General features: G+C 35.1%; 1 long non-coding RNA gene across 1 annotated transcript in view; it reads left to right on the top strand.

Moving 5' to 3' along the window:
- The window catches only part of LOC134731970 (uncharacterized), a 76,118-nt gene extending 68,251 nt beyond the window's left edge, over positions 1 to 7,867 (top strand). Inside the window, exons 2-3 of the long non-coding RNA XR_010114728.1 lie at positions 1,432 to 1,509; positions 7,810 to 7,867. This is a non-coding gene — a long non-coding RNA (uncharacterized lncRNA). The remainder of the gene's footprint in view (positions 1 to 1,431; positions 1,510 to 7,809) is intronic.
- The last annotated feature ends 7,643 nt before the right edge of the window (positions 7,868 to 15,510 follow it).

Below are 15,510 nucleotides of genomic sequence, written 5' to 3'. Positions count from 1 at the left end.
AATCTACCCTTTCTGACAGTAGGACATTCTGACAACAATGACTTTGCAGGAGGTTTGTTTCAAATACTTACACCAGTAAAAAGATATTTTGCATTTCCTATTTGGCCTTGGAGAGGGTTAATGTGGCTTTAAAGAATTAATTGGTTCCAGGCAAAGGTACTCTGATCTAAATTCAAGAAATTATGTATTTCTCTCTCTCACTCTCTCTCTCTCACTTGCCTACAAGTAACTATGATAGGTATGACCAATTTATTGGATGGTTTTCAAAGTGACAGCAGAGTTGGGGAGGAGAAGAAATGTATTTTATAGCTAGGGGGCAAATACAGAACTGTCGAAGCATTTATCACATATTTCATAGCTAAGTAATTTTCTTGGTCTACAGAACTTTTTCACTCCCTAGATCAAGTAAAATGCCTGGGGTTTAAGATAGATGGGTTTATGCTAAAAGGAAATGCCGATATGCTAATGACACTGAAGTTCCAAGCATGTTTTTTTTTTTTTTAAATCACTTGAAAATGTTATTCTTCCCTATTTGTTTATTTATTTTTGAGACAGAGTCTCCCTGTGTGTACCAGTCTGGAGTGCAGTGGCATGGTCATCACTCACTGCAACCTCAAATTACTGGACTCAAGTGATCCTCCTGCCTCAGCCTCCCAAGTAGCTACAATTTTTTTTTTTTTTTTTTTAATGAGGGAGAACATTACTTAGCAAAATGATTTAGAATGCAATTGTTCATTTTTAATCAAACAATTTGCTGTTAGTGTGGTTGAAATTACTCTTGTTTTTAAGGAAATATTAACCAGATGTAAAATAATGTACCATATTGCATACTATCAGGTTAAAACTACAATGTGTTACATGACCTATTAGATAATTTATTTAAAAGTATAACAGTTCTTCAGTAAATGAGTTCAATAACAACAAGAAGCTAGAAAACTGGGAAACACATTTATTCAGATTTTGGTATTCATCTTGATTTAATTGAGACTGGCTAAATTATGCTACCATAACAAAGAAAGAAATTTCAGTGGCTTAAGACAGAAAAAACATCTCATTTATTTCACTCTTCCATGGGTCTAGGAGACTCTACAGAGCAGTGTTCTGCCATTTGATCTCTTAGCATGGCATCTCTACCAATATGTGCCTCTAAAATTGTCAGGGCAGGCAAAGGACATTAGAAAATCAAGTGCCTACAATTAAATGCTTCTATTCAGGAGTGACACACATCATTTCTGCTCAAATTTAATTAGCCAAAGCAAGTCATGAGGTCACATCTTAATTCTGGAAGTGAATAAGATTATCTTGTATACCTGAAAGGCAAAGGAATTGGTATTGATAAACAGTTGTAAAGTCGGCCATAGACTACTCTTCTGATAACCAAATATTCTTTCCTCTTTTGTTTCCCAATCCTACATTCAATCCCTCCATAAGAGCAACCCTCTAAAAGTCTTATCCAAACTCTTCATGCAGCATGAAGTCCAAGATGTCTGCGTAGTACCTGGAAGTCAGGTAAGAATGGGACACCTTTTGATACGGAGACAAAAGTTATTTTCTCCCTTCATAATCAGTAGAATATAAAGGAATAAGGACAATTCAGAAACTCACAGTTACTCAAGTGTGGTAATTTAGTCAAGCTGCTGGACAATCATTATGAGGAATGTCTATACTGGGAGTGGGAAATGTTCCTTGATTAAGCCTCATTTCTGTTTCCTGGGAGGAGAGAATCCCAGTCAATTGTTCTTGGTGACTCCTGGTTCTACACTGTAGAAGGATCAATTCATCTTTTATGCTACTTAGTCATATCTGTAATAGGCACTGGGGAAAAGTCTCTCTTGAGGAATAAGCAGTTTTCTTAGTTCATTGAGTTCATTGCCTGCCTGAGGAGTGTTAAGTACCAAGGTAATTTTATGTCTCAAATAGCCACAATCTCTTTGAGTCCTCAAGGGCTTTTCTTTGGCAGTGAATTTCTTTCAAAGGTTTTATAGGCTCCTCAGCTATTTGATTCTGCACAGCTCCATGTACCAATTCCATGCCCACAAGTTTTTCTCAAGGTTTAATTCCTAGAATATTTGCTCTCATGCTCTCTCTTCCTCTCTTTTTGTGTTTGCAGTTGCTTGTCCAGTAAATCTGTTGAAGTTCAGTGGCAGAGTCATACACCTAGTCTCTTCTCCTTAACTATTTTTGTCCAGTTGAAAGGCTGGATGGGGCCTCTACTTTAAATTATATCTTTATTCTGAGACATGTTAATCCATTCCCAAGTTTTAACTTGGTGTGGTGTCGATACCCTTGGTTAGATCCTTGCCTTGAGGTTTAGACTTCTTTTTTTTGTTTCGCAAAAGTCATTCTCAGTTTTATCGTTTATTCTTTTGTAGCTGAATTGTTTCTTTTTCTAATCCCACTAGTCCTCAAATTTTTGTACACCTCTATTTCTTTTTATTCCTGATGGCAAACTTATCTATTATTTTCTGAGACTGTCTCCTTTTCTATTTTATGATACCTTGCCAATTGCAAACAACATCAATCCCCAGACACTCTGATTTTGTTTTTTAGTTTTTCTCTTAGTGCAAAAGTTTATTTTGCATAAGATCTGTCTTATAAATTTTCATAGGTAATAATATTACCAAATGCTTTGCCACTGCATATGACTAATTGCCATTTTATAGCCTCCACGGGGGGTGGCCATTCACAATCCCCATGCCCTGTAGGGTCAACCGCTAAGTGTATGCCACATGTTTTAGAGATTTTTTTTTTTTCATAGCAGCATCCAATCCTAGCATAAATAACTGTTTTAGTCAGCATGGATTAGGTTAGGCTGTAAAAGCCAAGAACTCATATTTCAATAGCTTATGGTATGAAGATTTTTCTTTCATACAAAGTCTGCTATGAGCCTAGAGAACTCTCCAGGCAGCTGAGCTGTCTTCTATGTGATGGCTCAGTATTGTCCTTCCTTAACAATGCAATGTCCCCCCATCATCCTTTTCCCTGGAAAATCCGTCAAAGAGAGACTACATTTCCTTTCATATCTTATTATTTCAAGGTCAGGAGGTGGGATAAATATGGACTTTCGTTTCCAACTGCTGTTTCATGACTATCTTTTCTTCCTTTTCCAAACCCCAGCTTTTTCAAAGCTGATGGTATTCGTCTTTACCATTTATTGTTACAGCTTTCATCTACCAACAATCATGAAGACTTTGTTTCTCATTCAATATCTATTTTTTAGTTCTGCTGCTTGCATTTTTAGGAATTTCAACCTCTACATAAGTGATCTAGTCAACTGATTTTTCTATTCTTTTACATCACCTTCAAAATTCTTTTTCTCACTCTCACTTTGGTTTCTAGCTTCCATGACCAAACTATGGGCCTTGTCATTAGTAGTCACTGCTCCCTCTCCAAAACTTTTGATTTCAAGCATTACATTCTTTTTTTTTAATTTAATTTTTTTATTGCAATAGTTTTGGGGAAAAAGTTGTTTTTGGTTACATAGATACGTTCTTCAGTGGTAATTTCTAAGATTTTGGCACACTCATCACCTGAGCAGAGTACACTGTGTCCAGTATAGTATGTAGTTTTTTTATCCATCACCCCCTCCCACTCTTCCCCTCTGAAGCCCCAAAGTCCTTTGTATCATTCTTATGCTTTTGCTTCCTCATAGCTTAGCTTCTCCTTATACGTGAGAACATACGATATTTGGTTTTCCATTCCTGACTTACTTCACTTAGAATAATGGTCTCCAACTCCATCCAAGTTGCGTGAAAGCCATTATTTTGTTCCTCTTTATGGCTCAGTAGTATTCCTGGTATATATATACCACATTTTCTTTCTTTCTTTTTCTTTTTCTTTTTTTTTTTTTTTGAGACAGAGTCTTGCTCTGTCACCCAGGATGGAGTGCAGTGGCGCGATCTTGGCTCACTGCAAGCTCCGCCTCCCAGGTTCACACCATTCTCCTGCCTCAGCCTCCCGAGTAGCTGGGACTACAGGTGCCTGCCACCATGCCCAGCTAATTTTTTGTATTTTTTAGTAGAGGTGAGGTTTCACTGTGTTAGCCAGGATGGTCTCAATCTCCTGATCTTGTGATTCACCCGGCCTCCCAAAGTGCTGGGATTACAGGCGTGAGCCACCGTGCCTGGCCATATACCACATTTTCTTTATCCACTCGTTGGTTGATGGGCATTTAGGCTGGCTTCATATTTTTGCAATTGAGAATTGTTCTGCTAAAAACATGCACGTGCAAGTGTTTTTTTTTTTTTTTTTTTTTTTTCACATAATGACTTCTTTTACTCTGGGTATATACCCATTGGTGGGATTGTTAGATCAAATGGTAGTTCTACTTTTAGTCCTTTAAGGAATCTCCATACTATTTTCCATAGTCGTTGTATGAGTTTACATTCCCACCAGCAGTTTTGTAAAATGATTCCCTTTTCACCACATCCAAGCCAACATCTATAATTTTTTGATTTTTAAATTATGACTATTCTTGCAGGAGTAAGGTGGTATTTCATTGTGGTATTTGATTTGCATTTCCCTGATTATTAGTGATGTTGAGCTTTTTTTTCATATGTTTGTTGGCCATTTGTATATCTTCTTTTGAGACTTGTCTATTCATCTCCTTAGTCCACTTTTGATTCCATTATTTGTTTTGTTCTTGCTGCCTTTTTTGAGTTCCTTGTAAATTCTGGGTATTAGTTCTTTGTCAAATGCACATCTCGTGAATATTTTCTCCCATTCTTTGGGTTTTCTGTTTACTCTGCTGATAATTTCTTTCGTTTTGCAGAAGCTTTTTAATTTAATTAGATCTCCGTTATTTATTTTTGTTGTTGTTACATTTACTTTTGGGTTCTTGGTCATGAACTCTTTGCCTAAGCCAATGTCTAGAAGGATTTTTCCAGTATTATCTTCCAGAAGTTTTAGGCTTTCCAGTGTTAGATTTAAGGCTTTGGTCCATCTTGAGTTAATTTTTATATGTGCTGAGAGATGAGGATCCAGCTTCATTCTTCTACATGTGGCTTGCCAATTATCTGAGTACCATTTGTTGACTAGGTTGTCCTTTCACAACTTTATGTTTTCATTTGCTTTGTCTAAGATCAGTTGATTGTAAGTATTTAGTTTTATTTCTTGGTTCTCTATTCTGTTCCATTGGTCTATATGCCTCTTTTTACACCATTACCATGCTGTTTTGATAACTATAGCCTTGTAGTATAGTTTGAAGTTGGGTAACATGATGCCTTCAAATTTGTTCTTCTTGCTTAGTCTTACTTTGGCTATGTGGGCTCTTTTTTGGTTCCATATGAATTTTAGAATTATTTTTTCTAGTTCTGTGAAGAATGATGATGCCACTTTGATGGGAATTGCATTGAATTTGTAGATTGCTTTTGGCAGTATGATCATTTTTACAATATTGATTCCACCCATAGATGAACATGAGATGTGTTTCTATTTTTTGTGTCATTGATAATTTATTTTAGCAATGTTTTTTAGTTTTCCTTGTAGAGATCTTTCACCTCCTTGGTTAGGTATATTCCTTAGTATTTTATTTTTTTGCAGCTATTGTAAAAGGGACTGGATTTGTTTCCCTGCTTGGTCATTGTTGGTGCATACCAGTGTTACTGATTTGTGTATATTGATTTTGTATCCTGAAACTTTACTGAATTCATTTATCAGATCTAGGAGCTTTTTGGATGAGTCTTTAGGGTTTTCTAGGTATATGGTCATATCATCAGTGAACAGCAACAATTTAACTTCCTGTTTACTGATTTGCATGCCCTTTATTTCTTTCTGTTGTCTGATTTTTCTGGCTGGGATTTCCAGTACAATGTTGAACAGAAGTGGTGAAAGTGGGCATTCTTGTCTGTCTTTTCTAGTTCTCAAGGGGAATGCTTTCAACTTTTCCTTGTTCAGTATAATGTTGGCTGTGGGTTTGTCATAGATGTCTTTTATTACCTTGAGGTATGTCCCTTCTATGCCAATTTTGCTGAGAGTTTTAATGATAAAGGAATGCTGGATTTTGTTAAATGCATATTCTGTATCTACTGAGATAATCATATGATTTTTGTTTTTAATTCTGTTTATGTGATCTATCGCATTTAATGACTTGTGTATGTTAAACCATTCCCACATCCCTGGTATAAAACCCACTTGATCATGGTCGATTTTCTTTTTGATATGCTGTTGGATTTGGTTAGCTAGTATTTTGCTGAGGATTTTTGCATTGGGTCATCAGGGATATTGGTCTATAGTTTTATTGTTATGTCCTTTCCTGGTTTTGGTATTAGGGTGATACTGATTTCATAGGATGATTTAGGGAGGACTTGCTATTTCTTTTGAAATAGTTTCAGTAAGATTGGTAACTATTCTTCTTTGAATATCTGATGGAATTCAGCCTGGTCCTGGTCCTCGGTTGTTTTTTTATTTTTTTATTTTTTTTATTACCGTTTTAATCTTGCTACTTGTTATTGGTATGTTCAGGGTTTATATTTCTTCTAGATTTAATCTAGGAAGGTTATATATTTCCAGCAACTTATCCATCTTCTCTAAATTTCTAGTTTCTGCACATAAAGGAATAGTCTTTTGTATTTTTGTGGTATCAGTTGTAATATTTCCCATTTTATTTCTAATTGAGCTTATTTAGATCTTCTGTCTTCTTGGCTAATCTCACTAATGGTTTATCAATTTTATTTATCTTTTCAAAGAACCTACTTTTTGTTTCATTTATCTTGAATTTGTTCGTTTGTTTCAATTTCATTAGGTTCTGCTCTGATCTTTGTTATTTCTTTTCTTCTGCTGGGTTTGAGTTTGGTTTGTTCTTTCTCTACTTCCTTGAGGTGTGACTTTAGATTTTCTTTTTGCACTCTTTCAGATTTTTTGATGTAGGCATTTAATGCAATTAACTTTCCTCTTAGAACTGCTTTTACTATATCCCAGAGGTTTTGGTAAATTGTGTTACTCTTATTGTTCAGCTCAAAGAATTTTTAAATTTCCTTCTTGATTTCATTGTTGACCCAAAGGTCATTCAAGAGCAGGTCATCTATCTTCCATGTATTTGTATAGTTTTGAGCATTCCTTTTGTAGTTAATTTCCAGTTTTATTCCACTGTGGTCTAAGAAGATACTTGATATAATTTCAATTTTCTTAAATGTATTGAGACTTGCTTTGTGACCTATTGTATGGTCTATCTTGGAGGATGCTCCATGTGCTGATGAAAAGAATGTATATTCTGGCCAGGAACAGTGACTCACACTCATAATCCCAGCACTTTGGGAGGCCAAGGGGAGTGGACAACTTGAGCTCAGGAGTTCAAGACCAGCCTGGCCAACATGGTGAAACCCTGTTTCTACTAAAAATACAAAAAAGAATTAGCAAAGCGTGGTGGCACACACCTGTAATCCTAGCTACTAGGGAAGCTGAGGTGGGAGAATCACTTGAACCTGGGAGGCGGAGGTTGCAGTGAGCTGAGATAACAACACTGCATTCCACCCTGGGTGACAAAAAAAAAAAAAAAGAATGTATATTCTGCAGTTGTTGGGTAGAATATTCTGTAAATATCTATTAAGTCAATTTGTTCTAGGGTATAGTTTAAGATCATTGTTTCTTTGCTGACTTTCTGTCTTGATGACCTGTCTAGTGCTGTCAGTGGAGTACTGAAGTCCCCCACTATCATTGTGTTGCTGTCTATCTCATTTATTACGTCTAGTAGTAATTGTTTTATAAATTTGGCAGCTCCAGTGTTAGGTGCATATATATTTAGGATAGCAATATTTTTCTGTTGGACTAATCCTTTTATCATTATATAATATTCCTCTTTGTCTTTTCAAGCATCCCATTTTTTGACCATCTTCAATTCTAGCTGACTCACAAGACACTTTACAAAGGTAGGCAAAAATCTATGAGATTTTTTTTTTTTTTGGATGATGTCCCTGGATATCAAGCCATGGCCAAACTCAAAAATGCTTTTTTAAAAAAATGTATTTTTTATTTGTACAAATTTATAGGGTACATGAAAACATTTTATTATATGTATATAATGCATACGGATCAAGTCAGGGTATTTAGGGTGTTCATCACCTGAGTACAATACATTTTTGTTAAGTATAGTCACCCTACTCTGCTATCAAAAATTGAATATATACCTTCTGTCTTACTGTACTTTAACCCACTTGGCTTCATCTCCTTCTTCCACCCTGCTCATCCTTCCCAGTCTCTGTTATCTATCTTTCCACTCTCTACTGCTATGTGATCAAATTTTTTAGCTCCCACATAAGTGAGAACCTCCTATATTTGTCTTTTTGTGCCTGGCTTAATTCACTTAAGACAATGACCTCTTTTTCAATCCATGTTGCTGAAATGACAAGATTTCATTCTCTTTAATGTATTCTATTGTGCATATATAATACATTTTCTTTATCCATTAATCTTTTGATGAACACTTAAAATGATTCTATATCTTTGCTATTGTGAATAGTGCTGCAATAGACATGTGATGCAGGTATCCCATTAGTATATTGAGGTTTTTTCTTTTGAGTAGATACCCAGTAGGGGATTGTTGAATCAAATGGTAATTTTAGCTTTTTTTGAGAATTCTCCATACTGTTTTTCATAGTGGCTGTACTAGTTTACATTTTCATCAACTTTGTATAATAGTTCCCTTTCCTCTGCATCCTTGCCAAAATGTGTGTGTTTTTTGCATCCTTGCCAAAATGTGTCTGTGTGTGTGGTTTTTGTGTGTGTGTGGTTTTTTTTTTGTGTGTGTGTGTGTGGTTTTTTTTTGGCTTTTCAACAACAGCCATTCTAACTGGAGTAAGATGATATCTCATTGTGGATTTGATTTGCATTTCTCTAATGATTAGTGTTGTTGAGCATTTTTTCATAGATGTGTTGGCCATTTGTATGTCTTTTTTTGAGAAATGTTTACTCATATCTTTTGCCCACTTTTTAATGAGATTTTAAATATTTTTCCTGTTGAGTAGTTTGAATTCCTTGTATATTCTCGATAGTCCCTTGTTAGATGAATAGTTTGCAGACATTTTCTTCTGTTCAATAGACTGACTCCTCACTGTGTTGTTTCCTTTGCCATACAGAGCTTTCTAGTTTAATATAATCTCATTTGTCTATTTTTGTTTTTGTTGCCTGTGCTATTGAGGTCTTAGTCATAAATTCTTTGCCTAGACCATAGTCCTGGAGAGTTCCTCTAGGTTTTGGTCTAGCATTTAAATACTTTTGGCTCTTATGTTTAAGTCTTCAATCTATTTTGGGTTGATTTTTGTATATGGTAAGGGATAGGGGAACTGTTTCATTCTTCTGCATATGGCTATCCAATTTTCCTAGAACCATTTATTGAAGATGGAGTTTTTTCCCCAATGAACATTCTTGCTGGCTTTGTTGAAGATCAGTTGGCCTAAATGTATTGGCTTATTTTCTGATTCTCTATTCTGCTTCATGTCTATGTGTCTATTTTTATGATCTTTGATACTTATGTGCACTATTCCTATTTCTCACAGTTTCTCCTGGGGTAAGTCCTTTGCCCAAGTAAATTTGAAATTGACACTTTTTTAGGAAAACAAAGTCTCTAATTTTTTCTTTTAATTACATTTTTTTTTCTTACTTCCAAGATTTCCACATTGGATAGAAGAGTAGCCAAAAATGCCTGAGGAAACATACAAAAACATTTCTTTATGAGCCCATTCTTATGTTCTGCATATATTTTACTCTTCTCAATTTAAAACCACTGATTGTATAATAGAAATATAATTACAATTATATATATATATATATCTCCATAGGTATTTTTTGTCTGTTTAAAGACTTTCTGTTTAAAAGGAAACTGGTGTCATATAACACTACATTTTCTTGTTTGAAAATTATATTTCTTATGCTGAAAACTGCCAAGGAATAAAATGATGTGTAACTAGGGAAATGTCATTGTTTCCATAGTGAAAAAAAGCACAGATCTTAAAATGTTAAAATCCCAGCACTTTCACATTAACTTTAAAATCTGCAACAAAAAAATTATGTAAGTACCTGTCAAAGAACAGGATAAAAACATTTAAGATTGTTGGTAGAAGGAAAGTCTGAGAGTGAAAATTGATTCATTGTTATTCTATTTCCATTTGTTAATTTTCTGTTCCTTTTTCCCACCAACCCCTTTTAATTTTACCTTATCTGTGTTACATTTTAATATGCATAGTAGGACATTCAGACAAAATTAAATTAACATAATATAAATATAGAGAAAATGCCATAATTTGGTTTCTCACAAACAGAATGTAAATATGACACACCTTCACCTGGACTGCCAAATAGTTGCATTAATTCTTGTCTGCTTTCCTTTGACTGAGTCTGTATTTTTAAGAGCTTTCTAGCTCAAAACTGATATAATTAAATAAATATAAGTGTAGAGAAGTTTTGCACATTTTTAAAGAGAAACCCAAATAATACACAAAAATTTTATGTGGCTTATACATTATCACTGACTGTTGTTCTCATCAATCTGCCAAATTATCCAAATGGTTAGATCCAGAAGCTATAAGCATCTGCCAGAATAAATTGATGCTGTCCATTGACTTAATTATCAGGATTTTTTTTCCTTAGTTTCTGTTTGGTACTTGTTTTGAAAGGGCTTATTCAGTTGCAAATAATAGTAAAAACGAATTCAGATACTTATTAGCAGAAATCGTAATTTATTAACTCCTTCAACTGAAGAATACAAAGATAGATTCAGATATGGCTCAGCCCTGGACCTCAAACTACATAATCAACTATTTTTCTTTCTCCTTCCACCCCCTTTAAGCACTGCCCCTCTCTCTTATATAACTTCTCTTTGGCTTCAGTCATGGTTCCCTCTGTATGGTAGTTGCAAGAAGTTTAATAATTCTAGGCTTATACTATCTTAAGGTTGGCAATCTGATTGGAAATTTCCAGAGCTTTTCCAAATAGTTAACAGAATTTTAAGATTATTAAACACCGCATGTTCTCACTCATAGGTGGGAATTGAACAATGAGAACTCATGGACACAGGAAGGGGAACATCACGCTCCGGGGACTGTTGTGGGGTGGGGGGAGGGGGGAGGGACAGCATTAGGAGATACACCTAATGCTAAATGACGAGTTAATGGGTGCAGGAAATCAACATGGCACATGGATACATATGTAACAAACCTGCACATTGTGCACATGTACCCTAAAACCCTAAAGTATAAAAAAAAAAAAAAAAAAAAAAAAAAAAAAAAAAAAAAGATTATTTCTGACTCGTAGGAGTGCAGCCGCATGCTTATTCATGACCCAGCCTCTGTGGCCAGGAGATAAAGTGTTCTCATTAACTAGCCCTGGGTTATGAGTCAATTTCTGGAGCCAGAGGACTGGGTTCAAATCCTCCCTGAATCAAACAGACCAAGAATGGCAGATAGAAGTTACCTGATTCCAAATCTGGATACAATTATTTAAAAGGAGAGGTTAGACAGGCAGTGTGCAATGTTGCATATTATGGAACTCATCTGTAGGCAACAATAGAATTGTTAGTTTTATAGCTGTGCACTCTTATATATGTCCAAAATGCTTGATTCATTGATCTCACTCTCTAAATAGTTGTGGAAACTTCACAATTGCTTAGTATAAGTGCTCCAACCAAATACTCATCAATTTTGTTTACAAAAGTTCAATTTCAAATCAAGTAGAAAGATAAGAGAAAAAGAGAGAAAAGACTATTCAAATTGCTTAGAGTTTTTATTGGCTAAGGGAAGTAATGGTGTTGGTTGATTTGGTCAAGGATAAAACAGAACATTTTCGGAGAAACTTTGAACACCTAATCATATAGTGTTTTTCCCCCCACTTTCAAATCCTTGAGAATTTTGTGTAGACAGTATTTCTCCACAAACACCTAATAAAAAAGGAAATAGGAAGGAGAGGTAGGGAATTTTAAATAGACTTTTGAGCTGCCACCTGGTTTTTATTAAACTCACACTCTGATATTCATTAGCCTGCCTTGATGTCTTTTCATTCTTGTGAACATAAGATAGTGCTTATTTTAATGACTACTGAAAATCGGCTTGGATTTTAAGTCAGTAATAGTTTTGAATCACTTAACTTGAATCTCATGTCTTCTCTGAAAACAATTAAGATTTGCTCTATTTGGCCCTTTGCCATTTATATGAACCTGTGGATTATGGTTACAAAGAGATGCAGAAATAACAAACTAAGGTAAAAAAAAAACTTTGAATGCGTCATATTCCTCCCTTCATGCAAAAGAACAATTGTAGTTATTCTGCATAAAATGTACTTTTGCAATTTATAATGACTGCATTCACAGGCTTTATATTGAATAATAATTTATGTGGTAAATATCTTAGGTATAGCTAATATTTTAATGAGATAAATAATATTTCTTATTTCTTCTCAGGTATGCCTAGATATTTTACAAAGAGGTTCAATCTGCTCTGCTTGCAAGGCATATTATCAAAATTAAAGTTTGTATCAAAAAAGTTTATATCAAAAATTAAATTCTAAAATTTAGGATTTTAAAAAGAATCTCCAATTTAATTGGGGCACTGGATATAATTAAAACATATTTGTTGAAATAATATACTCTTATAAGAGTCTGATTGAGTGTTACAATAGGGTTACATTCAAGGTATGATCAAAACGTAGAATAAGAAAGGGAGAGGATCTAGTCAAGGAGGTGCTTAAAGAATAAATTGGGATAAGCTAGCTGGACAAGAAGGTAGAGAAGAAGGGGGCGGGCAGAGGTGTGCCAGAAAGAAGAAATGCCCAAGATAGAGGAATTGAGCAACTGAATAGCTCGAGATTCCTTAAGAACCCTTAGAATGGAAAGGCTGTAGTGCTGGAGAATAGACTAGGCAACACTGGGGGAGCAATTGAAGATAGTGCTGAAGTTAAAATGAGGCAGGCAGGGACAGAACTCAGAGAAAGCCTTTGTTAAAGTTTGGATATTTGCTCTTCCAAACTTCATGTTATTAATAAAATTTGACTCCAATGTTGGAAGTGGGGCCCAATGGGAAATATTTGGGTCATGGTAGTGGATCTCTCATGAATAGATTAATACCCTCCCTGAAGGAAGTGTGGTGAGTGAGTTTTCACTCTTAGTTCCTGACACAGCTGGTTGTTAAAGGGTCTGGTACCTCCCTTCCCTCTCTCTTGCTTCCTCTCTCACTATGTGATATGCACACACTGGCTCCTCTTCACCCTCTGCCAAGAGTGACAGCAGCCCGAGGTCCTCACCTGTTGCAGATGCTGGTGCCATACTTCTTGAACAACCTGCAGAACTGTGAGACAAATAAACCTCTTTTCTTTATAAGTAACCCAGCCTCACGTATTCCTTTGTAGCAACACAGACTGGTAGACCATGTTTTAACCATTTTATTTTCTTAGAGAGATGAATAATGAGAGAGAGATGTTGACTATGAATCTCTGAATTATATGATCATATCCTGTCAGTCTTCTTCTAAAGGCAGTTAATGGTGCTTTTTCTTTGGACAAAATAAAGTCTAAACCCTGAGCTCAAAGTGAATTCTTTCTGTTCCCCATTGTGTTCCCTCAGGCACAGCATGCTCCTCAACTTACTGTTTCTCCAACAACACTGGATTTTTATTTTTCTGTGCCCTCTGTCTAGAATATTTTCCTCCCCATTTCTGCCTATCAGGTTAATACCCAGTTCTAAAGACAAATGTCACCTTCCATAAAGGTTTTGCTAATTTTGACTACATCTTCATCTTGCCTTACAGGGAAAACATGTTCCTTCTCAGTTGTACTTCTAAACCACTTTCTTTTTTCTATCTTTCTCATGGGATTTTTCATTTTCTTTCTTGAATTATGAATATGTGTATATATATATATATATATACACACATGCACATCCATAATACACAATAGATGTACATAAACATCCATAATGCATAATATATATTTGTGTGGGCCTGTATATATGTGTGTATACATTTAAATACCATTACTAAATTTTAAGGTTCTAGACACAACAGGGATTGTCTATACATTTTATTAATTCTTCTTTTAGTAGCATTTAGCACAGTGCTTTGTACTTAGCTGTAGTTGACAGAGGCAGGGGACGCTGTATCATCATGAGAGAGTATAGACAGATATGCTTTACACGCAGATTTTCCAGGGAGATCACCAACCTGAAAGAGCCAGTTCAGGTTTTTCAGAATGATGTGAAATAGATCAATTAGTAAGGCAATTTTGAAGTTACTTTTGAGCAGTGGCCAGAACAAAACAATGGACCTTTTAAACCATTTTTTGAATTGCAAACCCTTCAGAGTTTGCTCTAAAGAAAGGTCTCACTTGGGTGAGAATTTATTTGGTCAAATGGGGTGGGAAAAAGTATATGATAGAACTAATGACTTTCAATAACTGTTACCTCAACTTTGAAAAGCTTGATGAATCCAATATGGATGTTTCTGAATGAATTAGTAAAATTTGATCAAGCCAAGTGTCTATGCATCTCAAATTTTGTTACACATTGCCCACATTTTCTTGGGTTGCTGAAGTTCATAATATATTTTATCTCTTAAGCCATGATATATTTTATCTTTTAAGCCTATAAGGTATATTTCAGTTTCTCTACTGGTGCCAGAAGAAAAAGTGCTTTGGCAGTAATGTTCAATGGAAAATCCATTCTCGGTTATGCTAGGACGCAGCAGACACAGGGGGCATGTGTGAGTTTAAAAGAGAGATTTAGTGGGCTGTTCAGCAGCACAGAGATTAAGAAGTTGAACTCAGTAGTTTCATAGACGCTGACGTTATTCGACTTCTGGTAAAAAGCATTGCATATGTTAAAGGTCTGGTCCATTTTTAACCATGTATGGTAATTTAGACACTTTAATTTTCAACAATGCTGTATAATCATAACCATATTCTCTGAACAGTTGGAAAAGTTTATCAGAAGATAAACATTCAACCTGATCAGATACTTTCATCCACAAAACAAAACAATTTTATAAATTCCATGGATTAAAATATGAAAGAGAGCAAAGCATTTACTATTACTTTAAAAACTATTTACTTTGATTTTTGAAAATAAATATTTTTGGACAACTGTTGGAGAAACATTATTTATCTTTAAGAAATGTCGCTGGTCCTACTGCCTGATATAATGTCTGTTGCTGTGACAGTTTTCTCAACTGCAACAGCTTCCTCCTTTCCTTGGTCTTCATTCCCTTTCCGCTTTCTAATTTTCTGTCCTTTCCTTATTTTATTCTTCTACTCTTCTGATTTAACTCATTTTCCTCTCCTCCTCTTCCTACTCTGACCTGAGTCACTAACAGTTAAATACTACTTATATAAGTTCTGTTGGAAATTTTGAAAAGCAAAGGATTTTTTTTGACATTTCAATTTTTTTTCCTCTTCTTCCCTTTCTGTGTTTCCTTCAACTGTTCCTTTTTTGTTTCCTCCCTTCTTTCTTTATATTTAAGAAAATCTGCTAATATTCTTTATAGATTTAATAATTTAAGTCAGGAGAAACTTCTGACTGAATCCCAATAAAAATTATGG

Source organism: Symphalangus syndactylus, chromosome 19 (genome assembly GCF_028878055.3).
Source record: "Symphalangus syndactylus isolate Jambi chromosome 19, NHGRI_mSymSyn1-v2.1_pri, whole genome shotgun sequence".
Lineage (NCBI taxonomy): Eukaryota > Metazoa > Chordata > Mammalia > Primates > Hylobatidae > Symphalangus > Symphalangus syndactylus.
Note: the sequence above shows the minus strand (reverse complement) of the source record. Positions and strands in the feature narration are given on the sequence as shown.